Consider the following 19,002-nt stretch of genomic DNA (forward strand, 5'->3'; position numbering starts at 1 on the left):
CTCTCTTAGCCCTAGGAGGTCACAGGCAAGGTAGCCATTTTCTCAAGCCTGGAGGGGAAAACTCACTGGACATTAAATCTCACACCATCTTTCTGGGGATTCCCAAATTCAGAACTGTGAGAGATGAATGCCTGTGGTTTCAACTTCCCATTCTCTAGCAGTACATATGGCAGCCTTATTTGAGTGAGACAGAGTACAGAGTGCCCTGGGAGCAGGGTTAAAGCCTGAGACAATGATGTACATGTCCACTTAGGATTCAAATGGAATGAGTACTCACTCATGTATTCTGCACCGCCTCAATATCCTAAACAGAAATTCCTCGGAACCATGTGTTTGGGTGTCCAGAGAGATCTATACAGGTGCCTCCCCCCGTATCTCCGACACTAGCTGTGGTGTTGTCTGCCATGAACAATCAGATCAATGCAAGAAGGTGAAAATACTGAGTGAGGGACAATCATATGGAGTCAGAGAACCAATTCTAAATCCTGGCTCACATTACTTCCAGGAACCTCCTGTGACCTTACATCCCCTGAGTGATGGTGATGCTCATTGAGCACCAAGATTGCTGCACTCACAGGATTGTGATGGGCACCTGAGATAAGGCCCATTTCCTCCCCTGGTGTGATGAACTGGGCTGGGAATGTAGGTCTCTCAGCTTATCCCTCCACCCTCAGGATGTTCCCTCTAGTTTTCCTACATCCCAGCCTCCTTTCTCCATGCCACACTTTTCCATCCATCCCCACTCTCCAGCATCACTCAGTAGAGGAAAACGAAGCTGTCTTCAGAAACACTATTTCCAGGCTTACTTCTAGAAACCTGATTAATATCAGAGGAGCCTGAAGGCTCAAAAGCAGGTCTCTATCCAACTGAGACAGGGGGGCTCAAAGTTGTCAATAGGTACTTGATAAAAATTTGTGACCCTGATTCTGATGGCATAACACCTGGGCCCTATGAAGAACCATGGAGTTTGATTGCACATGACAGACCACAAACGACTTCACTTCCAATCACTTTTGTGCATGTCTGACGTCACCCCATTTCTTCATCTCACAAATGGCACTAAAATTTGGGCTCCTTGCTATTTAAGTATTCTCCTTGTTAAACTTCCACATTTTGTTGATTGGCAAACCATGTGATGTGTAGCCTTCTTTTTTCCTCATTGATTTGTAGGAGAACTGGATTACATTACATTTGGGCCATTCACACTCAGTATTGGTCAGGCTGGGGTCAGGGTGGGGCCAATACTACATATGGGAGGGTCAGAGCACTGCATGAGTGGGGGGTGGGTCTGTCTTGGGATGAAGTCAGGACTTGCAGCCTGCTGGGTCCCTAGTGAGTTGCGGTCAGAACTGTAGGGGGGAGAGGTATAAAGATCGGCCTTGTCTTCTCATCAGGAAGCCTACACAGGAAGACCACAGCCATATTGGGGATCAGTTGAATAATATTATCCATCATCATTCTTGAGTGGAGAAAGAAGATGTCTAGAAAAAAATGTTTCCAGGCTTATTTCTAGAATTTATTTAATTGCAAAGGGGCTTGAAGGCTCAAAAGCAGCTCTCCATCTAAATGAGACAGAAGGGCCCAATGTTCTCAATAAATTGATAAAAAATTGTGCCCCTGTCTGTGGTGGCCTTGGCTGCCACAAATGCCTCACAGTCACTCAGAGTGTTTTGCTTCCATAGCAGGTCCTCCCCAGATGACTCCAATCTGCAGTGCTCAACAGGACTCAACCCTTTGGGACCCTTCAATGGTCCTTAGTGTGGAGTGCAAGGAGCCCCTGCCCTAACAATGCCTAAGCAGACATACTATGGGTATCTTGGAAGGACACTGTGCATGCCTGAGTTCACCTTTTAAATCAAAAGCAGTGGAGAACTGCAGGCACTGCTAGGTGCAGTTGTCAGATGATCTCCAGGGAACTGATGGAAGTGGCTGGCTACTGATCCCATGAAGGCAACATGGCAGTTTCGATCATTAGGAGCTGAGGGTCCCTGACATTCAATCTCAGAACTAGTACCACTAAGATCTGAGAGCCACCAGTTCCTCCTCAGACCTCAGAACTGTGAATACCAAGGGAGATGTGCTTTGCCTCATTGTTATTTCTCTTCATAGCAGGCCCTCAGATGATTGGTAAGGGAGATGTTTAACAGCCAAAGATCATGGAGGGATACACAGAGAAGATCCCCTAAACCAAGAGAGGCATTTCCCATGGGGTGATGAGTTGGGTTTTGGAATCTTGTCTGTTTTCTCCCAGGATTAGGGGGAGGACTCATCTAAATCTGGAAACAAGACCCAATAGATGGACACTTGTGCACCGTGGGTCCTAGCAACCCCAGTTATCACCTCTCAGTTCTCACTGCATGGAGGTGCACAGAAAACATGGCAGAAGGCAGAAGCTGGAGATTTTTTTTTTTTCCTACCAAAGTGCCTTTATTCCCAGTTACAGTCAAACAAGGTACAGCTTCCCACCCAGGATTGAACATTGTGACCCTCCCCTCTCAGTACCTTCCCCTACCCTCTTTCTACATTTACTATACCCTCCCACTCCCTTCATTTTTCTGAGAACCCACAGGAACTGTCCTATGTGATGAAGAACTTTTGGACCTTCCAAAACAGAATGAAGCAAGGTGAGATCTTGCCTGAGGGGCAGACACCCCAGAGGCCACTGGTCAACAGGACTGTCCTCAGGGCCTCTTCTTCTTTAGGTTGCCTGATGATGTGCACTTCCTCTTCAGAGGCTGTGAGGTTTTAGCCAGCTCCAGATCCACATCTTGCCCTCCAGTGACCTGGAGGGGAGGCCCAGTGCAGGGTGTGTTTTTCATGAAGCATGTGCCTCCAGTGAGAGCACTCTTCATGGCCATGGCACCTGGAGGAGGGTGGGAGCTGAGGAGACCTCTCTGGGGAGGTGGGGCCTGGATTGCTTGATCTCCTGAGCACAGGGTTTCTATTGGAGGGGCCTGGCTCTGGGACAGTTCCCAGGGCAGCAGGCGGTGCTGGGAGATAAGGAGGAAATCCAGGCTTTGGAGGTCCTCGTCCACACTGCAGCTATTGGCTGTCTTAAGTGGCTGCCCAGAAGAAGTGGCTTTTCTGGGACCCACTACACTTTTGTTCCCCAGGTTTGAGGAGGAGGATCTGCGGTTTGGGGGAGGATGGTTGGAGTGAATGGTCCCCAATGAAGAAGACCCGTGACAGCCTTGGAGGATAGCAGTGTCCTTTGAACCCAGCAACTCTGGCTCGATGGTCCTGCTCCTCTTCATGACCTGGGAAGCCACCTCTGTGGACCATTCCTCCATGCTGGCCCCTTGATCAGTGTGATGTTTCCGCTTCTCTGCACCTTGTTTTGCAGCTGCCTCGGAAGCTCTTGTGTCCTGTTGGGACATATCATGACCTTGAGGCACCTGCAAAAGTGCTTCTTCACAAGCTGAAGGAGGATATGGGCACTGGCCAACTCTTCTTCATGCATGAAATGGGCCACAGGGATCAGGACAATCATATTTCAGTGGGAAGTGGATCTGTTACTCATCTTGGTCTCATAAAAACACACTGAGTGTCTGCTGGCCACACTCCTGGGCTTCCTTTCTGCTTGATATCCTGAACCCTTTCATGGCTCTCATGTCTCTTTCCTTTTTTTTTTTTCCCATCCTACATCCTGTATCCTGGAACAGACTCACTCAGGGAGCCATCACAGACAGCATAATGATAACATCCTGTGGGCCACATGAGTAAGGTAATGTGCCTTCCTCATCTACCTGCTATCCCTTGCTCCCCTCTCCACCTGTGGTAACTCCCTTTCCTGTATACTTGTGTCCCTTTGTCTCATAGTCTGCCATGTATTGCTCTGTGCCTTGGTGTCTGTTCTGAAACCCTGGTAACCCTCGTGTCTCTATCTCCTTGTTCTACCTGGTGCCCTTTTCTTCTTGTCTACCTCTTGTTTCTTCCCAACCCCTGTTATTCCTGGTGTCCCTGCACTTCTTTATCAGGTGTCCTTGCCTCTCTTCTGTATCACCTACCCCTGGTCTACTGGGAGACCTTCCTTCTGCTTTCTACCTGGTCAGTAGTGAGTCCTTCCTGCTGCTCCAGTTCTTTTGTTAGGGCCAAGATATTTACATATGGTTTGGAGGAAAGCATTTCTTGCAGGAAGCGAGGATGAATTATATTCTCTGCCTGGGATGAGAAGGAAGAGAGTGTGAGTGACCTTGGGAGGAAATGGCCCCAAGTCAGGAGGACTTCTAGGAGAAAGAGGAAGCAATAATAATCCCATGCTCATTTGCACCATGGGGTTGTTATATCCCAAGTACCAGCTACACCCATGTATGAGTGCACACGTGTGCATGCACATTCTCTCTCTCTCTCTCTGTCTCTTTCTCTTTTTCTCCCTCTCTCTCTCTCTCTCTCTCTCTCTCTCTCACACACACACACACACACACACACACACACACACACACACAATAAATCTGAGATTCTAAGCCAGGAAACTCAATTCCATGAGTGCCAAAACCTTGTATACACCAAGATTGTAGGCCCAGCTCACCTTGTTGACAAAGTTCTCATCAACATAGCTCATGAGACTTGGATCTGGGTATAAATCATCCTGTTGCTCTAGTTCTTCCTCTCCCAAGTTTGCAGCAAGCTCTTCTGTAGACAAGTAGGAGGGCTCCCACGTGGCAAAGTTCGTAGGCCCGAATAGCTCATCCATGATGTCCATGTACTCTTGGATGGCTTCAGGTGGGATCTCCTCGGGCGCCTTGTTCTCAGGCCCTTTGGTCTTGGCCACCTTGCTCCTGCGTGCCTTGGACTTGCGTGCCTTTGTCTCAGGCACCTTGGTCTCTGGTGCCTTGGTTTTGGCCGCTAATGAGCGGGCAGACCATACCTTAGTGTTGGTCTTTCTGAAGGTGCACACTAGGACAGGGAGGACCAGAGTGGTGTGTGAGTGAGGATTCCATGTTCATCCCAAACACTTGGTAGTAGGCAGGGTTCAGGGGTTCAGGGGACCTAACCTGGTATGCCATGCATGAGGACAACCTGACCCAGGAACCGAGGGATATAATAGTGCACCAGATGCAACATCTAGGAGAGTCAAGTGGGAGGACATTTGTAGTGACTGGTATTGCATGCACTCTACCCTACCAGGACCCAAGTCCCAGGCAGAACTTGTGTTGTTTCTTTGGATAGACAAGGAGAGAAAGGAGATCTGTACTTGGCCCAGTCAATACACAGTTCATAGCTGGGTGGCAGGGACCTCAGGTGTTAGGGGCTTTTTTTTCTTGTAAGAGGGAATCTCCAATACTGAAGGAAAAGTTCTTATTTGGGACAACAACTTGCCTTGGCCTTTTTCACTGTTTGGACACTATCATGGACTACTGTGTGAATGTGGGTACCCTACCTGGCTGTTGGACAGCCTCAGGGACTGGAGGCCTTCGGATTTCCAGCCTCGGAGTTGCAGGAGGAGGTCAGCACTGGAAGACCCCTGACAACTGCATCCTTGGATCCTCCATCTCCTCTGCAGCCTCAAACTCCATGAACCTTGATGGGATTTGGGTAAGGCAGGCACAGGCTGAGCTGAGAATCAGGTTAGCCATACCAGGCAGGTGCTGGTGTGGGATTCTAGGCGATGGAGTATTCTAAGCTACCAGTCAGGAGCTAGTGGCAGGAATGTGGAGTTGCGTCCTGGAGTAGGTCCGGCCAGTGACAGGAGGGAGCTGCTACAGAGGAAGAACTACAGTTCTCGGGAAACACTACATCAACTAGCACCTTAAGGGAATCAGATCTGAGGGACCCAGGCAGGGCCCCTAGCTGATCCTTGTTCTGGCTCTCTCCTGTTTCTGCCAGGAGGAACGACATCATCAGTTTAGTTGTAGAAACTGGTCAGGGATGTGATTTATATCAGGGAACACCAGAGGTCCTGACCCAATTCAGGGGTACCGAGGCTGGGACCTTGGGCCCTGAAAGGATCACCTGGGAGACCAAATTACAGGCAGGGTCATGTGGAAGTGAAAGCTAAGCTGAGAACATTGGGTTTCTTCCAAGGAGGGTGGGTTCTTCCCTTCCCTTGTTAGAAAGGCTGGGATTACATAGAGCAAAGGCAGTAAGGACCAGAGACATGTCCTGGGGCCACCTGAGGTGGTGGCTGGCCCTGACAATGCACTCCCCACCACCACCCTCTTCTGGAACATCAGGTTGAAGTAGTGGCCACTTTGATGAGTTATAATGGACCTCACCCTAGAAAGAGGTACCAGTTCCCAGGCAGGTGGCCCGAGTGAATCTAGTGCAACTTTTCCCCTCTGCAGAGCCAGCAAAGCAGCAGCAGACCCTCTGGCTGGGCTGGTACCTCCTCCCCATCCTGACCCTGAACCTCAAGGCAGAGTTGGAATCAAGAGTATGGAGCCTGGAGTTTCTGGGATTGTTGCCGAGAGAATGCCCAGGCCTCAAGCTAGAAGGAGCCACTATTTGGAGAGCTAGATGCCTCGGAGCCAAAACATAGGTAGGTGACAGTCTGTACCAGACCTTGCTGTGCAAACCATGATCCCCCATCAGTAGGCTCTGGGCCTTGAAAACTGGCTCACTTTTCTGCAGTCTCATAGAAGACCATCCGATCAAAGTTGCTGGTGCGCTGCCATTCCTGCAAACCCTTCCTCAGGCCCTCTTCCATGGTCATGGTGGGCTCTCGTCGGGACAGAGACCGAAGCACTGGGCTGGAATTCATCAGGATCAGTGTCCACAAGGTCACCCTCCTTTATCAGTAGACCAACAACCTAATTTCATACCTTTGTTTTATTTGCCCCATGATGTTCAACTCAAAGTATTGACATTGGGACTCCAGGATACTTATACAAAAGTTTAACACCAAGGGCTGCATTGACCAGCATGATTGTGATTGGATTCCTCAAATATGATTGAGGTGTACTATGTGATGAATGTTTTTATCCCCCAACATTCACCTGTTGAAGCCCTAACCCCCAATGGAATGGTATCTGGACACTGCATTTAGTGCTTAGAAGGTTAGATGAGATCCTGAGGGTGGCGCCTCATGAGGGCATTAGTGTTCTTCTGGGAGAAGGAGGAGACACTGTGAGGACACAGGTGAGCCAGCTGTCTTTTCAAGCAAGGAGAAGAGAGAGCAATCATGGGATTTTAGGTCAGTTACCCTCTACCTGGGAATCCTGACTAATGAACTGTGAGAAAGGAATGCCTTTTTGTTTTTTCACAAATTTTCCATAGCATCATGGTGGCCCAGCTGACTGAAGACAGGGCACAGAATGGCCTGGGAGCAGTTACAAACTGGGGCAAAGTTGAACATGCCCATGCAGTATCCAAAGACAGCTTCCCCTCGAGTGTGACATCACCAGATGGTCCTGATCAGGAGTTCATGACAATGTGTATGGGTAGCCATAGATTTCTGTGTTGGAGCCAGCACCACTAAACCCACTTGTGGTTGGGATGTCCCTGGTGCTGAGAACAATCAGGTCTATGGTGGAAGGTGAAATGACTGGGGGAGGCATGGAGTCAGACAGCCAACTTCGATTCCTGGCCCACATTACCCCCAGGAACCTCCTCTGACCTTGAGTCCTCCATGTGATGGTGATGATCATTGGAGACAAAGATTGCCTGCACTCACAGGGCTGTGATAGGCACCGGACATAAGGCACGTTTCATTCCCTGGTCTCAGCTTGTCCCCTCACCCTCAGGACCTTTCGTCCAGTTCCCCTACATCCCAGCCTCCTCTTTCCAACCCATGCTTTTCCTCCTGACAGAGCTCAAGGGGGAGCCTGAGGAGAACACTCACATGAGGAAGCAGGAAAGTGCTTCCACATCAGGAGTCTGAGGAAGGTGCCTGCGGACCAGGGTCTTGAAGCGCTGCCAGCGCCGGAAGTTCTCATACACGCTGGGAGGTCTGCTGGAGTCATCTAGTGGCACTGCAGCTGGGAAGGTGGGTAGTGTGCCCTCCCCGTACACTGTACCTGGCCATTGGCGTGCATTCATTGGGAACATGATGGGGGCCATCTGGGCAAATGGTCGTGGTGCTGGAGGGCGAAGGCCCAGGTGCCAGTGGATCCCATAGTTTTGAATCCCTCCACTGTCTGAGGCAGGTACAGTGGTCCTCAGGGCAGAAGGTGCTGTGAGGAATGGAGCAGGATGCTCCACACCCCCACAGAAGGCCCCTGGGGCCCTCCAGTTGAGGGGTGTCTGAGTGTGGATAATGTTCTGAATATGAGGAGGCCCCACTGGCCTCAGTTGTGGCCCATGTTTTCCAAAGGTGGACAGCCCTGGCACATATGACTGTCCAGGGTAAGTGGACAGCACTAGAGGGTTACCCTGGGAGATAGGTGCAGTCACCCTTGGTGCCAGGGGCAACTCCCAGAATGGCTGGTGTGTTGGCACAGGGGCAGCTGGAAGAAAGGGTAGGCCCCTGAATGCAGACATGTGGGCACCAGGATTGAAGTTCATGCCTGGTCTCCGTGATGCAGATGCTGTGGAGGCAAAGCAAAGCGGAGAATGGGGGAGGGAAAATGACAGCAGGATCGAGGACCCCCAGTTTCTTACTCAGTGGAAATCTGCGAACAAATGCTCACAGCTCAGGGCCCTTGGGCAGGGAAATTGTGCAGTTTGCAAAAGTCCCTGAGTGAATTTCATGTTCCGTTCCTTTAGTCGTAGTTCTACCCAGAGAAATCTCATTTTCAGTACACCAGGATTCCCAGTTGACTGTGACACCTCAGCTTTTTCTGATTCTGAGAGGCCCCTTGTGCATCCTTTTCAGACACTCCATTGGCCTCCTAGGTGACTCCCTAGAAATGGATCAACTTGACTCTATTCAGTGGCACCATGCTCCTCCTCATTCTCACCAACAGGAAAGGGACCTTCTCCAGGGCAGATGCCGGGACTTTAGGGTCACTTGTGAAGGTGACAGCTTCTAAACCTATTCCCCCATCACCTCCTCAGCCTTCCTTTTGCTAATACTCCTTATATACCCCTCCACTTTATTCCTAGGCATCCACACACAAACAAGAAACACCTGATTTAGTTCTCTGCCTAGCTTGAGGCTGAGGAATTCTGTAGTTCACCCAGGAGCACATCCTGCCCAGCATGTGGGTGCTTCTCCCAGCACTTCCCACACCAAACACGAATGGGGGACAGATCCTGGCCATCTGTGATCCTAGTGCTCACTGGTTGCTGCCATAATGCAGGGAGCTCCTTTCCCAGGGAAGAGGTCTATGTGATAGACACTGAGTCCCGGAGATCCTCTCCTGGGCTGACCAGCAAAGGTTACTGAGGTTTATGAAGTTGATGGGATGGTGAGGATTGGGGTTTTCCAGAGGTTTTCACAGACACTGGTCATTTTTTTATTGGGCCTGGGAATTAGAGCCATTCTGATGTCCTTTTCTTTTGCACTCCTAATAATGGGAAGGAAAGTGTCCCAGAGACTCAGGCCTGCACCAGCTGCTACCTGTAGCAAGGTTGTTGGGAGCACATTCCTGTTCACCAGGACATTATGCTGAGTGAGGTCAAAGAATGGGAGGTGTACCACACTTCAACACTTGCATGTATCAATCAGGACAGCTGCCTAAGTTCCAATGACAATATGAGTAGAGCCCCTTCCTAACTGTGTGCTATTCTCCTTCCTGTCTTCAAAAGAACCCAGTCATCTTCAAACGTGATCCTGGAAAATGAAGAACACCCCACATGTGCTCCCTTATCATGGAGTACCAACCAAACCATGAAGACAAGCAAAAGTCTTCTGTGTTGTCTTGAAAACAATGAGCTGAGGCTACACACACAGAGTGTGAAAGTGATAACGATTCAGAAGATCCCCCAGAGGCCCAAATCTATGTTGGCTAAGGTTTTCTGGGTTCCCTGCCCTTCTGGAATCAATGACACCTGCTGTCTGAAAGGAAGGAGAAGTTTTCCTGGGCAGGAAGTCTGTGAGGGACCCTGGACTATGGCAGTTGGAGTGCCCTGCAGCCTCACCCACAGAGACTATATCGCACTGCATCTGTGGTCATTGAGATCCCCATTGGGCAGTTTTCTAGCTAAGAACACTTCTGACCCCTGCCCACTTATGATCTGAGACTCCCAGTCAGTCCCCTCAGAATGATATCCCAGGCAGCTTCCATGTGTCTGAAGAATGGACACAGGGCTCAGCATCTTGACTCCAGGAAGGCCTCACTGGGACCCCATCTGTGACTGCCTAAAAAACCATGCAGTGACCTGTGTCCATTCTACAAGGAATCAATCCCGTGGCCTCTCTCCTTTCTGCTGACCCAGTGTACTTCCCTGGATTAGTCTGGACCTGGGTCTTAGCAGCCCTCCTCCCCATGAGCAGTATCAGTCTTCCCAGGGCTTCCTGGGCCATGTCAAGTGTATTGTCTAAGGCTCTTTCCTTCCCTTACTTCTGTTCAATCAGTTGACCACAGGGTAAGTGCTCCATTCTTACTCCCAAGGGTTTTTGGAGTGACTGCCCTCAGATAACAGACCCCTGACTGTCCAGGCTCACCTCCTTCTGAAGGCCAGGCAGGACACCTGACACAGTGTCTCACAGTCTCCACAGTGGGAAACATCAGTACGGGACCCAGAGAGTGACCTGTCTGTAACAGATGCTCAGGGTTCAACTGAGCCAAACTGGCCAAAGCTTAAATGTAAACCACAGTGGAATGTTGGATCCAGACATTCTGTAGCGTGGGAGGGGCCAAGGAGAGCTGGCCTGGGTGGAGGGGGGGCTGGGCAGACATTCCAGGAAGAGCTCTAATAGGTATAGAAGAACTTTGAGTTCCCTTCAGGCAATTCAGGGGTGACACAAGTGGTGTGTGCCTCTGGGTCATTTTGAAGTAGTTTCTAAAATCCACAGGAGAGGGGTGTGACAGGTGACCCTCTCTTTCAACAACCAAATTGTCTTTGCTTCCAATGATGGGCAGGACCAGTGAAGCATGGCTCTCATGAGCCACAAAATCACCTGTATACACAGTCAATACTCTAAAAAACTGTGGGGTATGGATTGTGTTTTATGTATAAAGTGTTTTTTTCTTGTTGTTTTTGTTGGTGATGATTTTTTTTTTCTCCCATCCCTGGCTTGCAAAACACACACTTTGGTGTTCATGAAATATTAACACCTTATTATAAGTCTTTTCAATAAATGGCAGGAGGGGTGCAAACCATGATATTCAGGCACTAAAAAGAAGCTTCTTTCATTCTTTCTTCCCTTGTTATTTCTTTTGAAGCAGTGATATAAAATATGCAGTGCAGAAAAACTCTGTTCTCATTCCACAGGTTTTTTGAATTTTTTAAAAAATAATCCTACGCTGTAATGAATGCTGGAGACCAGATTTTCAAAGCAAATTTTATTTGCTAAACCAAGGTCGAATTCAGGGCCTTGTATACTCTTGGTCAGTGCTTTGCCACTGAGCTTCAGCCCTTACCCATGCAATCAGTTTGCACTGCTTCAAACTGCTAGACCACAGGTGCTCATATGATAACACTAGTCAAATTCAATTTGTGCAAACTGGCCATGGGAAGGAGCACAGGGTAGAGCGCTTCCTTAGCTTCCAAGGACTGCAGCAGGGTGGTCTCTACTGTAGGCATGAGCAGTTTGTAACTGCGAAGATCACTTTGTCATTTCAGGCGCTCCCACTGAAAGAAGGACCAGCCCAGACGCTCTTTTTGGGGAGCCTTCTTGCCAGAGACACCTTGCAGGCTTCCCTACCCATTTCTTCCTCCTGCAGGGCCACGGGTGTCCCTCCTGCATCCCTGGCGCCTGAGCACATGCTTGGATGGAAGGGCGCGCGCACAGGCTGCCATGCAAAGGCTCCAACGTCCATTGGGGCTCCTGCTGGGAAAGGCACAGGCGCGAGCACAGACAGCAGGTTCCCAAGGCCAGCGGGGCTCCCATGGCGGCATCCAGACTCAGTCCCATAAGCTTCTAGGTACTGGACCCGCGAACCTCTTCTGTTCCCACTATGTCCCTGCCCGTTCCTCTGGCCCCTGTGCCTCGCCAGGCAGCCCAGGCCCGGCCTTGCCTCCCCAGGGATGCAGGCCGCTCACAGCAGGCCTGGCAGTGAGGGGTGAGATGGCCAGTGCGGCGCCCACGTGGAAGCATCCTCTATCCATGTCCCTTGCAGCCTGTGTGAAACCCGGCTCCAGGGCACCTGTTTGGTGCCTGAGAAGCGCGGTCCTGGTCAGCAGGTCTGAGGCTCCTGTAGGTGTCTGACAAAGTGGTGACTGTCATCTTCTTGTTCCGCCTGAAACCTGTGAATGTTGGGGACACTGTCACCTGGAATCCGGGTTGTTAGCTGAAGGATGCTTATTTCCCTGTCCTTAGCAACTTTGCAGAAGGGAACACACTGAGCCAAGTGTGCTGAGTCTGCTGTAGTCACCCCGTGATTGAAGGGCCATCGTAGGTGGGCTGTTGGGGGGCTCGTCTGGACAGAGCACCTAAATGATGTTGGGAGAACCGGGTGACCACAAGTCGTGTGCAATAAAGAGAGTCATGTTGTCTTATTAATTTGTGGTGCTTGTATATGGCGGCAGTGAAGTTGATGATATGGTCTCACCTATGCGTTGGTGGGCTGTTGGGGGCCCCTGTGGATATTTCTGGGTGCCAGGAAGTTTTCCATCCGTTTTGATAGGCGTGAGATCACGGGGTGGTTATTTGGGTGAGAACATGAGACGCTGCACTGGTCCTGGAGGGTTAGTAGGGGTTCAGAGGGCTCTGGTTGTTTTCGCTGTTCCTTTGATGGGGTGGTGGGGTCCCTAATGTGTTGATGTGCATTCGTAATTTGGATCTTGCTCTGTTTCGACTGCCTGACGAGAATGTGGTATGTGTTCAGAAGTGTGGGTCAGATGAAGTGGTGATGGTCATCTTCTTGTTCTGTGTGGATATCGGAGATCAAGGGAAAGACAGCTCTGGTTTTTGTAATATTTTACTTGTGGTGGTCTTGTATATATATATATAGTTTTTCCACTCACACACCCTGGGGAGTTTGGATATACATGTGTTTGCATATGGGCTATGTTAAGGAAGGCATTTGGGTAGTTTTCTCTGCACTTGCAATGTGATTATTATAGTTGGGAAATGGAGGAGGGATATTTGTACATTCTGGACATCATGTTTTGGTACAAGGGATTTTGAAGAAATTTCATTTTTATTACCCATGCACATGTACTTGAGTGTGTGAAGGCTGGTCAGTTACTAATTTTGTGGAGCAGTAGGATGAATATATTCATTGTGTGGTGTGCAGATGGCAGGCTTCTGCATTTGGGAAGACAGAGTTATTTCTTCATATTTGGGGTGTGTGAGCTTGTATATGAAGATGAGATACCTATGGAGAGTTACTTGCGTATTGAGTTTGTATTAACTACCCCACCTCATGTGTGTGTATGTGTGTGTGTATTTGTCTTGAAGTAGTAGCAATAGTTGTGAAGAGGAAAAATATTTAGGTGCCTGTTAGTAGATATACTTAAGGGACATGGCAATTGATGTCTGATTCCTGGGGCCTTATATGTATGAAGTAGATGAGACCCCTCCGACAGTGAAAGGTAATCTGTTTTAATCATAGTCCACTGAGTGGATATAGGAATTCCCACCCCATGCCCAAAACAAAAACTGTCACAGTAACATTTAACTGCTGTTTGGCCCAAACTGCTGGGTGTTTGTGCCTAGCCAAATCAGTACATGGAATTAACTATTACAGTAACATTGAATAATCTTTTTTATAGAATCCAACATGTCTCAAGGTGGACAAGCAGAAAATTAAGTTTGGCTGAAACAATTTTCAGAGAAGTTCAGGAAAGACAGTTATGATATGTGCCTGAGAAGCAGAGAACCGACTGATAAACTGAACTACTACCGCTTGGAGTTGGCTCTCTCTTCCACCCTCTCATGAAATGTGCTTACCCCTCCCAAAGAGATAACAACCAAAGTGTTCATTCACTGCCAGAGTGTAGTCAGAATCCCATATCTCTGTATGATTCACACCAGTCCACATGTGAGACCCAGTTTGACCTTGCTTAAGTCACAGCTGTGAATTCCAAATACCAGCATACAGTGTTAGGCATATGCATCCTGATGTAGGAAGTATAGAATGAGGTATGTGTTGTGATTTGGATCTTAAATATCCACGAAAGGTCTACAAACATTTCCTCATAAGCTTCTGGCAATATTGAGAGGTGATGAAACAGTAGGCGGTGGGTCCTACTGGAAGGAGGTTGCATGGTTGTGGACATGCCCTTGAGGGGGATATTGGGACCCTGGCCTCATGCTGTCTACTTCCCAGCTGCCATGAGGTGAGCAGCATTACTCCAATATGTGATCTCTGCCATGATGTTCTGCCTCCAGGGAGTCTCCAGAACCATGAAGCTGACCAAGTATACATAGAAAGAAATCTCTGAAATGTTCAGTCAAAATAAAGTTTACCTTACATATGCTTTCAAAGCCACAGAAAGATGACTAATGTAATGAGAGAGATTAAAGATCAAAATGCCTGCTCTATGACACTCCTTACATATTGCAGGGCAGATAATTTAATGGTATCCTTTAGGAAGTGGAGTTTATTACTCAATTTGACAAGAGTTCTTTCACATTGTTGTTTATCTCAATTTTTGTAGGGCTCTTGGGTCTTTTGTCTGAGAAAACTTTCTGTTGTCATCTTGGATTTTCCTTTTTTTAAGTTTTTTTTTTTCCTGTAGATTCCGATGGACATGATTTATTTGTTTGTTTGTTTGTTTGATTTACACTTATGGCTCAAACCCAGGGCCTCACACACTCAGCACCCTGGCACTGAGCTACAACCCCAGCCCCTTGGCCTTTTCTTAAGTAGACATTGAACAATATGCCCTTATCTTTCTTAGAGTAATTAGGTTTCTCATCCAGAGTCTTGCATCTAGATAATTGGGAATACAAGTGTTGTTTTAAGTCTCAAAGATATTTGAACCCAGACTGGGCACTATTTTGATAAATATTTTCTCACAAACAATTTTCTTAATTCCTACAGTTATTCCTTAATCACTCTCCCTGATTCCATGTCATGCCCATGGTAACCAGAAATAAATTCCACCCCAGAAAGCCACTATTCTATTGAGCAAGTCATTCATGATACAGCCAGTAAACAATATTCACCCTTGTAATTTGAATTAAAACACATATATGTGTATAAGTAGACATATGAATCTATACATACATATGTATATATGTATGTGTGGTATCATATGTGAAGTACAGATAACACTGAAAGTGTAAACAAGAACCACAAGATGTAATAGAGCTTTGTTTCAAGGAATAAGGGAAAGTAAATAAGGAAGAATTGTCAATATACAGAAGAGGGCCCTGAGGCCTAGATTCAGAAGTAAGCACAAAGTGCACTGCTGCAAGAAAATGTGGCCTTCTCCAGGTAGATGTAGGCTGATGTGGTGATGTGCAGAGGGGACATTATTTGGAAGAACTGAAGAACTCTCAGATGAGTAAACCTGCATGAACACTTGTTTGGGCTGCTTACAGAGGAAGTTGTTCTCTTAGTGCCCTTTCTGCATGTTGTTCACCCACTAAGCATTAAAACCTACATATCCTGGTATATATGGGGCAGGAATGAAATTCAGAATTAGCATCAGGAGAGAAGACGTTCTCAAACATCTTAGGCTTCTTTGGATTAAATTAGATGCAATCACAAATAGGCAGAGTACAACTAGCTCCCTTAGTATTAGCAGTTCTGTGGTTGGAGTACCAGTGGCTCTCAGATTGTAGCATTAGCAGGCCTCCCCATATGTTCCTGGCACCCTGAGACAGCAACTTTCTATCATGGAAAGCCATCACCAAAGTGCTTCAAAACTTCATACATCTTTAAACCTCTTGAATTCAGTAAAGAGAGAAAAGTATTTATGCACTGTTTTATGATATCTTAATGTGTCATTTCCGTATTACACCATGTGAAATGCAACACTAGACAACCTTTCTCACACTGCACAATTGTCTTTAGAATTCATGGAAATGCAGGGTTGTGAGTTGAAGTTTTATCTCAGAGGTGTGTAGAGCACTCACCTAGCATGCATGAGGCACTGGGTTTGATCCTCAGTACCACATGAAAATAAAATGAAGATATTGTGTCCATCTGTAATTAAAAAATAAATATTCTAAAAAACGCATGTAGCTAGTCAGAAATTGTTTTGCACTTGGGAATTCCATTGGTTCAATTTCACTTTTTCCTGAGTAAAAAATATTTATTGTCTTTATTAATTGGAAGGAGAACCAATACTATTGGTCAAGTTTATGCTAATTGGGGTTTGGAAAAGTTGTGCAGTGGGCATCCCCACTGTGGGCAGGATTTGTTGCAGAAGGATAGCAGATCGGCCTGCCTCAGCTCACTTTGGTTTTGGCCTGCCAGGCTCAGGTCTTCCTGAGGCAGGGGTAGAAGAGTCAAGGTCAATTAGATGGACTTATCAGAGGTTTGAGAGGCATTAGAAAAAATGGTACCAGTGTCAAGAAAGAAATTAATTTTCCGTTCCTTGACAGTCAAGGTCATCCTGGGCTCCTGTACAGAAATAAAACAGTCTGAATAGTTGGAACCTAAGAAGGATTCCCTAGGACCCATCATTCCTATTGTTGGACTGTTTGAGGTGAGGGATTTGTCCACTGGTCCTTGCCTGTGTGCATATTCTAACCACCTGTGATCCACTTCAGTGACAGGTTAGGGTGTTGGTGGCATTGCTCTGTTTCATGGGCAGTCTTTCTTGTAATGTCCCTCTTGGCCTCAGTTCTAGCCAGCTATGTTTGGAGCAATACCACTCTGGGGACCTTGTCTACTGGACTTAGCAATCTGTAGGGCTGTCATAAGGGCAGTTGACTTTCTTTTGTTTCTCTCTCTCTCTCTCTCTCTCTCTCTCTCTCTCTCTCTTTCTTTCCTCTCTCTCTCCTCATCTTCTTCCTCCTCCTCCTCTTGGTCATGATTGTAAAACACCCAAGTGGCATTTTTTAAGAGACTATCTAAAGTGTTGTCTCCGTTTTGCAGTTGATTTTGTAATTTTTTCCTAATGATTGAGTTATGAATTTGTTTTTCAGGTTGTTATGCTGGGGAAACAGGGGACATTGTGGTATATTTCATTAATGCTTCCCTGAGGTTTTCTGAAATGTTTGTGGAAGTTTCTGCATTCTCCAGATTGTTTGGAATAATTTGGAGATTTAGTATGGTTTTTCCTAAAGCCCTGTACCACACAATTCTGAAAGTACTTTCCCTTCCATTGCCCCATGTGACCATCTGTATCCCATTTTTGATCCTCCTAGAGAACTGCCTATTGCTTTGTTGGCTATGTTTCTTCTGAGTCCATTTCAGTTAGAAGGAGAAGGCCTCCTGGGACTTGCACTATATATCATTCATCCCCAGAGGATTCAGCCACCCATAAAGCATCCTAGTGTTCAGTGCTAGAGAGAATTTGGTTCATTAACATCATTATGTCTTTCCAAGGTAGGTCCAAATTTGGTTAATGCCATAAAATATCTCTGTATATTTATCAAGGTCATCCTGGAATCTTTCTACGTCACTCTTAATTTCTCTCAAGTCTTGCAGAGAAAAGTGACGTGTATTATAATGAGTCTTTTGGGACTCTTTCCTATGACTTGTAGGTATAGGAAGGAGCTGAAGTGCATTCCTCCTGATTTTCTATTTCCTCAGGATGTTGGGGCTCTGTTGGCAAACCCTGAGTAAGGAGGGTATAAGTGCTTAGAAAAAGGCTTTTCTGTATTTGATCCTTCTCTAAGAGAAACTGCTTTCCATTTTAGCCTTTCCTGTTATATTTGCCATTATACTCATACTTAGAGCCAGTAAAGTTCTATTCTATTTGCTGAAAACATTGGTGCTAATATAGCTTGAGAATCTTTGGATTGCATTTTTTTAGTGTAGCCAAAGGTGAAGAATCTAATTTACATTGGTTGCATAATTTTGGGTTGTGTCTTCAGGAAGAAGAAAAAAAAGCTTGTTATGTATAGGGTACCTGGCCACTTTTTTCTCCCTTTTACAATTTATGTTTAAGTGTAAACTGGATTACAGTTTATACTTGCCTCAGGAGGCTATTTTTCCACATCCTCCAGGTGGTATTAAGGCCAAGATTGGGCTCAGAAATATACCAGACACTTCATTAGGGTCTGAGTGTCAAAGAAATACCAATGATTCAAAATTCTTCTTCAGGAGTCGGGTGCCAGGTGGAGTATAACCCATCTAAAAGACAAAGGGGAAGAAGACCTCCTTGGGCATCCCTCCATTGTCATATTGAGGTATCCCTCAGTGCCATGTGGACCTGAAAGCCATGGATGACCACCCTTTGAATCCTGCTAGGTGGAGTAGTTTCTCTTAGCACCCCAAAGTACTATGATCCTCAAGACATGTGTGACCACATTCTGAGGCCTTCATAACATATTAGTTGTGCTGACCAATGCATTATTCAAAATTCCTTTCCTGTGTCATTTCCCTCTTAAAAGGAGTGATCTTCTGTTTTTCTGTACTGTTTTGCCATACAATGTGGAGGCAGTATACACAGAGTTACATGTCCTTGAGGAACCTAGTTATTATGCTAAAAGAGAGCCATGTCCCTCTAGGTTAAGTGCCCTAAAGGAGATTCTAGTCTTTCCTAATATATTTGTTATCATACTCATTCTTAGGGCCCTTAAATTCCTGTTGTATTAGCACAAACATGAAATCTAATATGGTTTAAGAGACTTTGAATTGTGGATTGTCATGCTGTGTCTCCTTCTTCCTGGGTTCTGAGCACCAGAATCCCCTCCATGCTGTGGGGAAAAAAAAAGTTTCTTGGCTCTCTCCCCTGGTGGAGGCAAAGTTCCTAATCTGAAGTCTAGACTAGGAGAAGGATGAACTGGCAGGGTTCTTCTCTGAACAGGCAGGGTTTGGAAACCCAGAGAATGGGACCTTGCTCCTGAGTGAAGCTCACCAGAGACAGCATGGGATTTGGGTCCTAACAGGTGCACTAAGGATTGAATATTCCTCAAAACCTCATTCATGTGTTCTATTGAAACAATTG

This window comes from Callospermophilus lateralis, chromosome 17 (genome assembly GCF_048772815.1).
Source record: "Callospermophilus lateralis isolate mCalLat2 chromosome 17, mCalLat2.hap1, whole genome shotgun sequence".
In the NCBI taxonomy this organism is placed as follows: Eukaryota; Metazoa; Chordata; class Mammalia; order Rodentia; family Sciuridae; genus Callospermophilus; species Callospermophilus lateralis.